The 14,534-nt window shown below is 37.8% G+C and overlaps 2 pseudogenes; both read right to left on the bottom strand.

Moving 5' to 3' along the window:
• Positions 1–378: 378 nt before the first annotated feature.
• LOC141665672 (DNA polymerase-like) lies at positions 379–3,945 on the bottom strand (annotated as a pseudogene).
• Positions 3,946–4,687: 742 nt separating this feature from the next.
• LOC141665671 (putative DNA-directed RNA polymerase) lies at positions 4,688–7,605 on the bottom strand (annotated as a pseudogene).
• Positions 7,606–14,534: the final 6,929 nt, after the last annotated feature.

Genomic DNA, 14,534 nt, shown 5'->3' with positions numbered 1-14,534 from the left:
AATGCGAGGTTAGCTACACTTGCTTAGTTCAAACAACAATAGCTACAATAACTGCTAAAACAGCAGAGCTCTTAGCAACATTTCCCCCGAACTACTCGCTCAAGCAGGAACAAGAACTCCTAGCTTCAATAGCAACTTTAGCACCTTAGCCCCTAGCTACACTTGCTGCTCTGCATTAGCTACACTTTAGCTAACTACAACACTTTCCGTAGGGCTATAAGTAAGTCAAAAAAGAGCTGTTTGCGCATAAGAGCTGATTGTCGACCACCAGAACAAAGAAGACCAGTTTCTTTGCAGATGAATGATATGTACTCAATGGGACTGTTCGATCTACGATTCTTGCACATTCCCTATTTGCGAGACTTTTCATGTATCCGGTCATGGGTCATCTAAGTCTTTGATACGCTTATGTGTGAGCATCTTTGTCGTATCTGTTGAATTCGAATTGTCACTGCCTGGATCCGGGTCTTTACTGCCTGAGCTATCACTCTGATCAAGCGAGGTTCTGAAAGATGCTCGAATTGTGTGAGAGGTTCCATCCTCCGGCGTACTTTCAGAAGTAGCATCACTCCCAGAGCTGCCTGAGCCTGAGTCTGAGCTATTGTCTTCACTAGCCTCTCCATGAGTCGTATCTGTTGAGTCATCAGGTGCATTAGATTCAGAGTCATAGCTTGAATTAGAACAGGTGATTGGGTCTTTGCCTCTACATGAGCTATTCTTTTCTGAATCACTACTAGAACTCCATCTTTCACTCAGATCAATATCTGAAATGGTTGGCCTTTCTTGTGCTGTTGAAGAGCCACCTGAGCTATTAGGCCTGTCATGGCTGCTATCACCACTCAGATCAAGCGAGGTTCTTACAACATCATTGTTTCCATCTTTCACATCCGTAGGCTTATTAAGACTGTCATAAATGCTATAAGAAGTGCTACCATAGTAGCTGGCATTGCTCTCATAATCATGATAAGAAGTACTATCATAGTAGCTGGCATTGCTCTCATAATCTACGCTATCATAAGAAGGTAGGAGGTCGGCTAAAAATTCGGGTCTTTCGTCTCCATCCATTTGTCGACTATCCATGTATTTAGAGTAAGCGACCTTGACACATGCTATACGATATTTGTATAACATTAAAAGTTTAAGGTCAGCATTATTTCCCTTCTCTGTTTCTCTTTTTAGCTCCATATGGGTTTTTTCTTTCCATAGCCATACGTGTTGTGCTTTTTCTTTATCCTTGAATTTGTCAAGAAGTATCTTAACGTCTGGATCATAGGGATAAGGAATATCCATAGAATAATCCCCAGCATACCAGTTGGATAGTGTAATATCTTCTACTGTTGTCTTACCTTCCCTGATGTCCTTCTGGGTCTTGAAGATAGCATAGGCCTGGTTTACACACCTGATTTCATCTTTCCAATAATTGATTGTTCTAGGGTTTACTACATCGTCTGAATTGAGTTTGCTCAACATTTTTTTTGCTTTTACTTTGCGATCCCAGATCTCTTTTACTCTATCTTTATTCTGCATTCTAATAACATAGTGTTGAATCAATTCATTTTCTCCGTAGGTATCATGTTGAAAATAATCATCTACCTTTCGCGCTATAGTGTAATCATTTGCAGTAGACGCATAGGTAGAAGTAGGCTCACAAGTGCTAGTTGAATCAGTGGCTTCTCTTTTTTTTCTTTCTTCTCTTTCTCTTCTAAGTTCTTTTACAACTTTATCCCATCCACTGCTAGTTGAAGAATGGTTATCAGAAGTGTTAGTAGTCTCATCTTCTTTATCATCTATAGGAGGTATGATTTCATTCTTATTGTCACTGCCAGAGTCTGAATCATTACCAGAGCTATTATCATAGTTTTCACTGCCGTAGCCGTCTGAATGAATGCCTGATCTATCAGATTCTCTGTCAACATCACTCTGAATTGTTTCAAGCGTGGTATTTAGGATTTCATTAGAATCGTTATTTTTAAATAGTATCTGGATAATGTATTTCAAGTCCTGATTTGTGCAGTCTTTTAAGTCATCCACTTTTTTGGGTTTGGTATCCAACCAAACATTCTTTTTAGTGTATACCGCTTGCCTTTTGGCACCAGGCTCCACATTCATCGCAAGATTCGTAGTTTTCTTAACTACCTGAAGTTTATTACAATTAACACCAAAGGGAGTAGAATACGATATACTTTGCTTGTTTTTTATGTTAGCACGCTGGTTTTTAAACCAATTAACGTCAACAAATTGTTTTGCCGGACCCTTGTGTTTAATTACATCTTGACCATCAATTGTTATATAACAATAAGATTTAGGCGCTAAAAAGACCCCACTATCTATTTGATCTTCTAGCTTAAACTTACCTAAGACTGAAGAAGATATCCACTCATCTGAGAGTGGGTTACAAAGAACGATAGAGTCTGTGTCTGTGTAGTAGCAGTCTTCTCTTGATATATGTGGATACATATAGATCCTTGCACAAGCTGTAATAGCCGCTGCTATTTGGACTGCAGCATTCTTAGGCGGTTCCCAACCATCTATTGATAAATCTTTAATGAAATTAACTACGTGGGTATCTTCATTCAGTGTGTCCCCATTTATGAATGCATCCATTCTTAGTATTTGATTGTAACGATCTTGATCGCAGATCTCGGTAATAGTCATTTTTTGATTGATACCAAATCTGCCGTAAAGAGAATTCATAAGGATTTTGTAAACATAAGACATTCCTTCATTCCCATCTTTCTTAGCCTCTAACCTGCTATTATATATATCGTTGACAAAGGTCTTGAAAGGGCTTTCCGCCTTCTTAAAGAGATAACCACGTAGAGGGTAAACCTTATACCCCAAAGTGCGGGCATATTTCAACTCCTCGCTATAGTATACACCTACAAAGTGTCCTGTTGGAAAAAGTAGAGATCCAGTATCCAAATCCCTATAAGGTAGAAATGGTTTATTTAGAGAATTCGGGCATTCCACATAAGCCTCTATAAATCCATAGAGGGTGCCTAAATCCTTATTCTTCAGATCTGTATTCCAAACTGGTTTACCAGCAGGCATTGGTTCTTTTTGCATCACATAGGGATAGAGAGAGTTTACATCATAGTAGAATAAGTTCTCACCATATGATTTATAGACATCAACATGACCTCCATAGTAGCCTCTCCTGATGAAATTGTCTTCATTCACGTTTGGGATGTGGATTGGAAAAGACGAAGCATCATAGTATTTAATACGAAAGATTCTCATAGCTAGGGATGATACAGTCAAGACTGTATTTATGTTCACATTATAGAGATTAAAGATGATCTCTTGAGCTTTTTTCATAACTCCTCCAAGTACAAGAACATCCTGCTTCAAATACTCTAGCAATTCTTTTTCCCTAAGAGAGATATCTTTCACAGTTTTGAGTTACTCATGATTGATATCATATTTATCCCCAAGATCCGGACACAGGTTATGTGCTAGGGTAGCCTGTTTTCCAGGAAGTAGATTTAACGAATCTTTGAAGGTGAATAAAAGAACACCTTTCTTAGCAACCATCTTTTCATCCACCACATGTTGCATCTTGTTGTAGACTTTGATCTCGTAAATTCGATGGTTTCCAATCAGAGGTTTACATACGTAGTATGGATGATGATTTAATAAGTGCTTAAGCAAAATTATACCATCGAATCGTGATAAGTTATGGAAGTATATAGACTGAGCGTTCTTAACCTGTTTATTAACTACTAAATGAATCCGTTTAACCATCTCATATAGGATCTTATCACTCCTTTCTTTGAAAGATGAATACATTTTTTGGTATATATAACCCTCGCTATAGAAAGTCATAATATCCGCTTTATCCAACACCTTTTCAGGTAGAACCACCAGTAAAGCTGCTGCGTATGGAGTCGGCATTTCCAACCCCTTATCATCCGAAATAAGGATTGTCTCAATATCGGCTACCATAAAAGGTGTGATACCTTTTGAATTTGAATAATCTATTTGAGATATATTGCTACTATAAGTACGTTTTTTATTAACAATAGGTTTAGCAACATGAGGTTTTACATCTCTTCTAGCTTTGTCGCTAAAAACCTTAGAAAGAAGAAGCCGTTTGACATAACCATCATCTTTATACTCATAGTCATAGTCATGAGAAAGATCCTCAAAAAGGGTATCAATTACCTTTATGACTTCATCAGTTGAGAGATGTTTTTCAACATTTGGACCAGTTAGAAAGACACGCAGGGATACATTGGTAATGGAAAAATCCTCGTATATCTCAAATACTTTTACAACTTCCCTATAGATATAACGAAATATATCCTTATAAGGAAAGAACAATGCGCTACCATCCGATGGAGTCAATGGTATTGCTTGCCCTAGATTATATGTAATCTCCTTATTATCTTTATCAACTATGGTGAATACCATATTGAATTTGCAATAACTATCTACCGATGAGAAGACATAACGAACTAGAAGATCGAAAACAGCAAGGGTTATTAAGTCCATTTCCTGAATGGTAAATCCTGGCTCTATATCATGTGCAGCTATAATCAAAAACGGGTGTGGAGCCGAATATATTGTATTAAGAATACGATTATATAAGCGACTATAATCAAAGTACTGGCTGCTTTTATTTGTAGAAGAACTGTATGAACGGGTTGTATTAACCCTTTTGTATGCCTTCTTTTTTACTAACATTCTAATAGTGTAAACTATATCGAGCTGAAAGCTCTTTTTTGAAACTATCCCAATTATTTCTATGATTCTCATATTTGGATTCATATGTTGTATCCTGATCGATAGGAGCGCATACCTCATTTATATAGTTGTTATAGCTAGTAAGTATCGAATCTCTCTTCTTCGACCAAGTATTCTTTTTACCCTTTTTATCCAACGGAATGCAATTATTTAAGAGATACTCGAGTTCATCATAAGGTATAACTCTGTCGAATGGCGGATTCTTGTTACGGGGGTTTGATAAATTCATATAGATAAACTCGTTGATCATTATAAGAGGCGGACCCATCTCCTTATAGGCTTCAATATAGAATTTCGGTAAATAACAACTATAGGCTATTGTTGATATAAAGTTGTCGTGAACAGTGTAGATAGGAGCAGGATACTTGTGTAAGTATTTGACTACACTCATTGCGAGAATGACATCCTTTTGATGAATGAAGTTGACAAAGGTTGATGTCATCATTTTTCTACTATCCCGGTTAGCAGATGGTATTGATAGAGTGACTTTTCTCCTCTTAGTCGATTTTATATCATGGACCCATATATGAGTCTCTGATGTTTTCCGATAATCCTGTATCGTTGTAAATAACGGTACTTTATAGCAAACGGCAAGCTCCCTTTCTGACAAGAACCAACCAATATTTTTGATCAAATTCATCAAATAATACAGCTTATTATATTTTTTTTCAAAGAATACATAAAACACTTTTGACACTGTTCTTGAGCGCTGGCCCAGATCTAGTGGTAAAGCCTCTTGCAGATAGGTAGCAGTGCTCATTAAGGTTTTACCATATATCATTGGCATGAATATATTCTTCACTATCTTACGCGTCAGCTTCTGACCTATAGAAAGAATGAGTGAATCATTTGGATAATCTTTTACTATAGAGGCTTGCAGATCCGCAAGAAGGTAATCATACAAATCATGGATGGAATCCTCCTTCTAATCGAGGGCTATAAGATTGGTTTGCGAAGCTAGCACTTTGTCTAATAAAAAATAGCTCATTAGCTGATAAGCACTCGCGGAGGCATCCTGGGTTATGGGATAATAAATAATCTCTGATAATTTCTTGGAATCATATTTATCCTTGCCATCGTAATCATTGATTGCAGCAACACATGACAGTAACTGTAATGGTTTTTTAGCATCACGAGCTCTTTCGATTAAAGTATGATTATCATCAGCTATAGATAAGATATTCTCTTTAAACCACGTGCGGCCAACACAGTTATTTGGAAACCCCTTATAATGGAAGGATGTTGCTTCGATAAAAGAAACTATGGGATCACTACCTTCTAGGGCTTCTAAACTAAAAGCGTCGTCCGCAAAGACGACCAGGCTTCTGGCTAGATCACGTTCGTGGAAATGTAAAATACCGCTGCGATAGATTCGGCCTCGAAAATCCAGAAAAGCAGGAAGATAAAAATGGTATCCATCGTAGGCTATAGCTAATTTCAATATGTATTGCTCATAGCAGGCACGCTGAATGAGTCGACTCAATTCTTTGAATAAGGTTGAAAGGCGTACACCTTTTTGGAATTTATATGAATAATACTTATTCTTAAAGATCTCATATATATCCTTTAATTTTAATTTAGATAGAAATGAAGGCAGGAGTAAACCATTCTCTACCAATATAGACTCATTATCTCGAATATATTTCAAGAAAATGCTATTTACTTTAAATGGTTGATTTTGTAGTTTATTCATTATATTACATAATAGATCATAATTCTCATTTAATTCTAGATAAAAATGATCTATGTTATGAGAACTCAACAAGCGGTAACGCTCATCTACATCAGCAGTTAAATTACATAAGTAACCACCCCCTATATCTGATAGATACTTAGGATCTCGCCTTTCCTCCTTAGGGACAACGCTTCGCCAATTTTCAAGTTTGCAGACCATAGGTAAACTAAACCTGATAGGCAAATCAGAGACGAGAAATTTACAGTGCACGTTCTGGTGTTTAGCAACATAGAAATCACCGTCTTTCTTACGAATAGGTTCATCTTCAATATTCCCAATATGCGAGACTTCTATCAAGTCCCTTTTTTGCACAAAAGAAACTAATTCAGTGCCGAAGTGATAACTTCTGCTGGGCCTTTTAGCTTTTTTTTTTTCGTTTTAGTAGCATCATCGCTGGTTTTAGATTTAGGTGAGCTGGTTTGTTCAGGCACAAATGGAGACCATTCTCTCTGATGTTTGCGTCTCATCAATAAAGTGATATGTGAACGAACAACAGTATCTAAACGATCTACTAGAGTAGACAGACGAATAACAGAATCTGATTCTACTGCATTAAACAATGTGCTTAAGACATGGATTAATAATACTTCCAAAGTATAGCTTTGAAAGATGTTTAATGCTTCTTTATCAGCCTTAGAGAGCTTTCTACTAGATTGTAGAAAATCCATTGCACTCCTAAGACCAGGAGTAGAAGACTGTTCACCTTTCTTAATCATATATGTGATTACGTTAGGAACAGTTTTATACATTGACTCTTCATCAAATTTAAAAGTAGACATCTCGATGAATTCTTGAATATCATGTAATTCAGAATCACTAAGATTCATACCCCGTCCATCTTCCAGACATTTGAATACGGACTGTTTATACAAAAAATCATTCTTCATAGGAATGCATTCATTTAGACCTGTGATCTCACATTTGTTGATAGCATCCTCGTAAAACGAAGCCCAGAATTGAATGACCTTTTCTCGATCATCATTCCCGATACGAGGTAAATAATCATGTGAAAGTTCAATCCAAGTTGTATTTGATGGTTTATAGAACCCAGCAGAACGCAATAAGTTTTTCCAGATCATGGGAGAAGATTCTTTTTTACAGAGTGAATAGCTTGAATTTTGCATAGTAACACCGGCACGTTGGTGTACTATGAGGCCACCACCCTGTGGTCCTAGTATACTATACTAACCCATTTCTGGAGAGGAAGGATGAAAGAAACTTCCTCTGTACCTTTCTGGTATTGGGCATCCATAATGAGAGGGACACCTCTAAATGGACTTGGAATCATTTTTGAAACCTGAAGTGACTAACTCAGCTCCAGGTTGCCCTACAACCTAGATATAGTAAACAGTGTACCACACTCTAGAGTCTATATATGGTAGAACTCTATTCAATAATAGAACACAATTTTCTTAGTCCTAGCTATAGAGATTGGCCTGTCTTACTCTATAAGGGGTCTCATAGTATGTATTCTCTATGAAGAAACTGAATACTGATGAGCAGTGCATCAAAGTCACGCTGCCAGACGGTACTACCTTCTACAGTAACTAGCAATTATAGAACGAGGCATCGGAAAAGGCCATAGAAAAAGCTCTATTGGGAGGCCACCATAGGTGTTTCTACCTCTGGGGTCCCATAATCGCGATATAACGCTAAAGATTAGCCATAGAATGTCTTTTCTACAAAGCCCTGGAAAACAAGATAAGATACAGTAGAATTCCCGTCAGAATCTTGGACCAGAGAAGTCTTCTGGGAGAGCTTTCTTGCTTATAGGGGTGGAACCGAGGCAGGGCTAGTTGCTTGGGATTACTTGCTAGCAAGAGGTAAAGCTCATACAAGGTATGGCAAAAGTAATAGTAGTTATCCGGGTCCGGAGCCCAGTTTTGAAATAAAGAAAGAAAGTGAGGACTGGCGTAAGTCAGAGGGCAGTGTTTTCTCTAATTTGTTCTAGTTGACTAAGGTGCTTGAAACAACCTTTTCTTGCTATTAAAGCCCAAGCCAATAGCATTCCCAATTTTGATGATTGGTAGGGCGAACTTCATACTTTACTCATCACGTGCTTTTCATTATTGGTATTATTGTATAGAAAAAGAAGAGTTCATGTCGGGGACTCGCTTCTTCTTTTCATCGTAACTCAAGGGAACGGTTGACTCCGTTATTGTGCTACAGGATTGTGTCCCGCTACCACTCTTGTAATAACCCCCAAAATTTTGAACTTTTTGTAACCCTTGTGAATAGTGTTTTAGCTTAATGAGAAAACTTTTCATGCCACACTATGTAGGGGTTCTATTATGGATATTCTGAGATTTTATTAGTACTCTATATGGTATATGAGTGTATGTAAAGATCGCCAGAATCCAATTCCGAACACTTTGGTTTTTCCCGGAAATACACTAGATACGGAGAGAATTGAGTATAAGGTAGCAAGATAAAAAGGATTTAAAGTAAAGGATTATAATAGAGGATCATAAAAAGGAATATAATGTATTGAGAAAGGTTAAGGGAACCTAAGTAATAAGATCCCGGGTATGATCCTTCAAACGATAAACGAAAACGAAAGTTAAGCGAACTGTATAACAGATCAGCGGTCATTAGGCAAACAATTAGGAAGTTAATCAAAGGGATTAGAGAGAGTGATGTCACCCAACCAATGAGAAGAGGACAAGGAGGGAAAGATGACATCACAACATGACATAGGCATGACATGGGAAGGAAGGAGATGTGGTGGATTTTTAACCACACAAAATCAAGGTTAAATTGGTAATTAACCAAAAACAAAACAAAACCAAATCAACCAAGCCAAATAATTCATTCTTCATCAAAATCAAAAAAAAGAAACCAAGGCATTGTTCTTCATTGCTCTCGGCTTTTTGACATTTTAAAGGCAAGAAATTTCAAAATAAAAGATCCAAGCTTCCTAAATTGGTGAGTTAATTCCCTAATCATCCTTATGCATAGTTAGGGCTATATCATGAGTTTAAGCCATCAATTCTTTCTCAATCTTCTTCATTAAATCAATGAAGAAGACAATGAATAGTGTTTTCAAGTTTTTAACTTGAAATTTTTCTTGTTTTCCTTTAAGATCCAAGCATTCCTAAGACTTCTCAAAGCTTCTTAAGGCTTCCTAGCTCCTCCCACCACTTCAAGGAAGGTATATCATCTCCAAACCCTAGATTCCTATGTTTAATAAGATGATTTTGATTATTATGGTGATATTGTAGCTTAATGTTTGTGGTTTAGAGTTTGGGTTGAAGTGGTATTGAAATGGAATGGTAAATCTTGTTGTTTTGATTAAAAGAACTTAAGTATAGTTAAAGTTAAGCTTAGGCATAAGTATAAATGTTGGAATTGAATTGATTGGGGCTGTTATGATGTGATAAGGATGGATGTTGGTTGTGTGTTTGATTTGAGGTTGAATTGTGGTTGGTTTTGAATGGTTTAAAATTGGGAAATCGCGTAAACATAGCCGTCGTAACGTCCGATTTTCTTTAGACTGTTTTTGTGCATAACATTAGGACCCGAGAACCCCCTTCTAGATTATGACCATTTCCATGTCTAGATAGCTCGTGTTACGATCTTCGTTTTGATATGTAGTTCGTTCGATTCCGATGCACGGTTTAGGAGAAACGACCGTTTCAAGTAACGGCGTTTCGCGAACGAAACTTTTCCCCTTGCCTTACTTTGAAAATAGGTTAAAGACCAAAAAGGGTTAATTAATGTATGAAACATTTATGGTAAGTGTGTTAGGCAGTTGGTAAGACACTCGCGAAGGAATCACCTTAAAACTCGTAAAGGTTAAAATATTAAAAATGGTGGAGCCGAGGGTACCCGAGTGACTTAAGAGAATTAATAAGCGCAAAACAAGCGTTAGAGTCTAAGTTAGTTAGAGTATAGATTTACAAGTGACTTTGGTTTAATTCCAACTTACTTGTTGTTTATAGGTTACCAGACTCGTCCCGAGCCTTTTATCACCCCAAGTCGCTCAGGCAAGTTTTCTACCCGTTATACTGTTGTTGTGATGTATATATGTATATGCATTATCTTGCAGTAGATGCATGTTGGTTAATTAGCAAATGTTGCGATATATTGTAGCATGTTATATGGTACATATGCATGCCTGTTTCGTATTCTTGCCATATATATATCTGTTGGTTCAGTTGATAATACCTATGCTAGAGGATAGCGGTAATTTGCATATACCCTTAGTATAGGGACCCAAAGGTGAAAACATTTTTTAAAACCGGGAGTCGAGGATCCCGAGTAGATTTTATATATATATATTTATATATATATATACATGGTTATAGTTTTCAAAACTATTAATCGAATAAGGTTTATTCGATAACTTTATTTTATTATTGAATATTATTTTGAATATTCATTCGAGGGCTTATGACTTCTTTATTTTATTAAATGACTATTATTTTGAATATTCATTCGAGGACTTATGACTCCTTTTATTTTATTATTTGAATATTCATTCGAGGGCTTATGACTCAGTTTATATTATTTAATGAATATTATTTGAATATTTATTTGAGGATCTATGACTCCGATTATTTGCTGAAATATATTCTTTATTTATTAAAGAATAAGGTGTCGATAATCAAACTTATTTTTGATTATTCAAATAAAGATAGTACTTTCATATAAGTATATCTTTGGTTATTTAATATCCATTTCAAGTATAAGTTTTAATACTTCTACTTCGATTATTTTTATAAGGATTATCTTTATAAGAATATTATTTAAATAATAATATTCAGACATTTTCTAAAAATATTAGGACTGATTTACTTCATTAAATCAGCATTACTCCAAACACTCTTTAAAGTATTTTCGAGTCTTCAAAATGATTTTTAAAAGTTAGAGCGGATCCCAAAACTCATTTTTATATTTAAGATCTTCCTTTTTAAGGGGATTTAAATACTCGCTCAAAACCTGAGGGATCCGGCTCTATGGTGTATTTTATATTCGCAACAATGTTGCAGTTTTGGTAAATGAATTGATTACTTACCCAACGTTCGGGAAGTAAGTCCATCTATTGAGTCGGCATAAGCAACATGGGCTCAGTGGGCGTCCATAATAGTGTAAGTGGCTCAGTGGGAGTCCATCAAATGCATAAGTGGCTGAGTGGCAGTCCAGCATAAGGTCCTATTGCGACCAGGGTGATGACCAGTGGGGAATTCATCCATCTACTAGTAGAAAAGGTTACTTATTGGTATCTTTGCCTGATCAGCGAGATATCTGGTTTATGCCAAAATTCTTTTCCTTTCCAAAATTCATTGGATGTTTCAAACTCTGTTCATACTTTACATGACAGAGGTTTTCAGGAAATGTATAAAGAAGATGTATATGTGGATATATATATATATCAGAACTTAATGAAGTATATCATAACTTCATTTCCTTTAATAATATTTCAAAGATTTAATCTATTCAAATCTTGTCTTGTAGTCTCATCTATGTGATGAACTGTTGAAAGCTCATTATACTTTGAACAGTGGTAGTTCAAGTAGCTTTATAAATGATATAAGTGTAGTGAAGTATTTGGTAACTTCATCCCTTATTTTTACTTATATCTAGTAAGTAATTATCTTACACATGATAAAAGATTCTAGTAAGTATCCATTAAGATACTTATATTATTGTTATCACTTTATATTATCTTGCGAGCTGTAAGGCTCACTCTTGCTTTATTTCTTCATCACACAACAACAGTTAGGAAAGATGGCCAGACTCCAGCAGACCCAGCGCAAGCGCGTGGGAAGCGTCCCGCGTCTTCCCGATGATATTGTAGCTGCTATAGCTGCAGAGGTAGATCTATTGTAGATCAGACCATCTACTTTTGAGAATCAATTATGTATAATTATAACTTGTGGCAGATAATGGCAATTAACTGTAAATTTATCAAGTAATCATTTTGGGTTGTAATAACTTTTAAATTGTGGATTCAAAGACTTGTACTTATTTCAATTTCATCTCTGAGACTATAACGGGTTGTGGTGTGTGTTAGTGTGGGGTCACAGCATAAGGTTATTTATTATTAATTAAGTGAAGTGATATTGTGGAAAGAAAGACCGTGATGACCCGGATCCCCGACCCCGGATCTGGGGGTGTTACAGAAATGGTATCAGAGCTAAGCGTTATAAACCTCAGAGATGATACGACGATATAATAACAAACTCACAAAGATAATAAGAACTCTTGCCAAGTTCATGGTCGGACTACTTAAAGTAGTGCTGACAGTTAAAACCCTTACGGGAACCATTATAAGTATGATAATAGTAACTTAGCTCGTTTAATGTGTAGGCGCCTGAGATAGAGGACCCTGAGATGTTCGAGCGTGAGCATGATGAGGCATTGCTAGATGTTGAGGATCAGGAGGAGCCTGAGATGGAGGAGGATGAGGAGGACCCCTCAGAGGAGTCAGAGACAGAGGTCATTGCTATTCCAGAGGAGGAGGACCCGGATGAGGTCCCAGTAGCTGAGGAGCGTGTCGGACCTATGGTAGTGTATGCTGGTACCCCTTTACCCACACTTCCGGTGGTCAGAGCTCCTACCCCTCCACCACTATCTTGGATTCCCGATGATGACAGCTCAGAGACCCATACTTCCGAGCCTAGGCAGACCGAGGAGGCACCCTCAGCGGCTCCGAATTCACCACCTCTTGACCCTGCCCACAGGCAGTCTTCGTTAGCTCATGGATATGTTCAGGATGTTCTGAGGACCCGAGTGGCTGTTGCCGAGGCCCGACTGGATGAGGCCAGGAGGGAGTTGGATGCGGAGAGGGCGGGTAGGCGTACCCGAGCTTATGAGACTAGGGCTTCTATACCCCGATCCTTGAGGAGGGAGCTTACGGGGATAGAGCTCACGTCCCGAGCGAGACTCAGATCTCTCCAGGGGGACAGGCATGGTAGGATCTCCAGGCGGCAGGCCGACTATATCTTCCGTCGTGCGATGGAAAGGGTATGGGAGCTGACCCGCTCCGGTGTATGATTCAGGATTCACGATGGAATAGTCTAGTTGTCTAGTTAGCCGAGGCCTTAGTAAGAGCCAATTTTCCGGGATAGTTGACTTGTATATAGCATCCCTTTTTCTGACTAGACAGATAGACTCTTGTGTATCACTTTTGGGACAGATGGCTGTAGCACTGTTGTACTTTTGACCAGATCAAACTATGTATTTCTCGCATTATGTATATATTTGTTTCGTTTCGGTTCAGTTCCTTAGTGACGAGGTCACTATTTTTATCATTATTATTACTGCACTTCGTATTAGAACTGTCATAAAATAATAGAATTGCGATATACGTTCTCCCCATTATAAGAGCTGTGCAAGGCACAATGTTGTATATGATTGTGACCTAACGTTGAATTTCCCAAATTTTTTTTTTATTATCAGAATCATGCCGCCAAGAAAGATTGGAACTAGGGCGAACCCTGGATCTGAGGACCAGGGAAGCCATAACCAGGATGATAGGAACCAGGAACACAGTGAAGAGGAAGATGAGGATTATGTGGAACAGGAGGACTCCCTGTATGAAGAGGAAGAGGAAACATATGATGTTGAGGGATTTGAGATAGAGGCTGAAGAAGGAGAAACTGAGGTTGAGCAACCAGTACTAAACCCAGGCATGGATCCCATGGGCCAGTTCATGCAACTCCTAAGGCAGAATTTGGAATGTCAACCCAACCCACCCCCTCAAGGAAATAACAATACCGTGGCAAACTCTTTCAGGGCTTTTAAGTCCCTTAAGCCCCCTGAGTTCCACGGATCAGCCGACCCAGTTGAGGCAAGGGCATGGTTAAAGGAAATGGAGAAATCCTTTGAGATTTTGAGTACCGATGAGGCACAGAAGACTGTATTTGCTACCTACCTTCTGAAAGGAGAAGATAACTACTGGTGGGAGGCCAAGAAAAACATGGAGACAGATGCTATTATAACCTGGGAGAGATTTAGTCAGTTGTTTCTGGGAAAGTATTTCCCGAGGTTTATGGAAAACCAGATGGAGCTCAAGTTCTTGGAGCTAAAGCAGAATAATTTATCGGTA

This window comes from Apium graveolens, chromosome 6 (assembly GCF_009905375.1).
Source record: "Apium graveolens cultivar Ventura chromosome 6, ASM990537v1, whole genome shotgun sequence".
Classification (NCBI taxonomy): domain Eukaryota; kingdom Viridiplantae; phylum Streptophyta; class Magnoliopsida; order Apiales; family Apiaceae; genus Apium; species Apium graveolens.
This window is presented reverse-complemented; position numbering and strand designations above follow the sequence as displayed.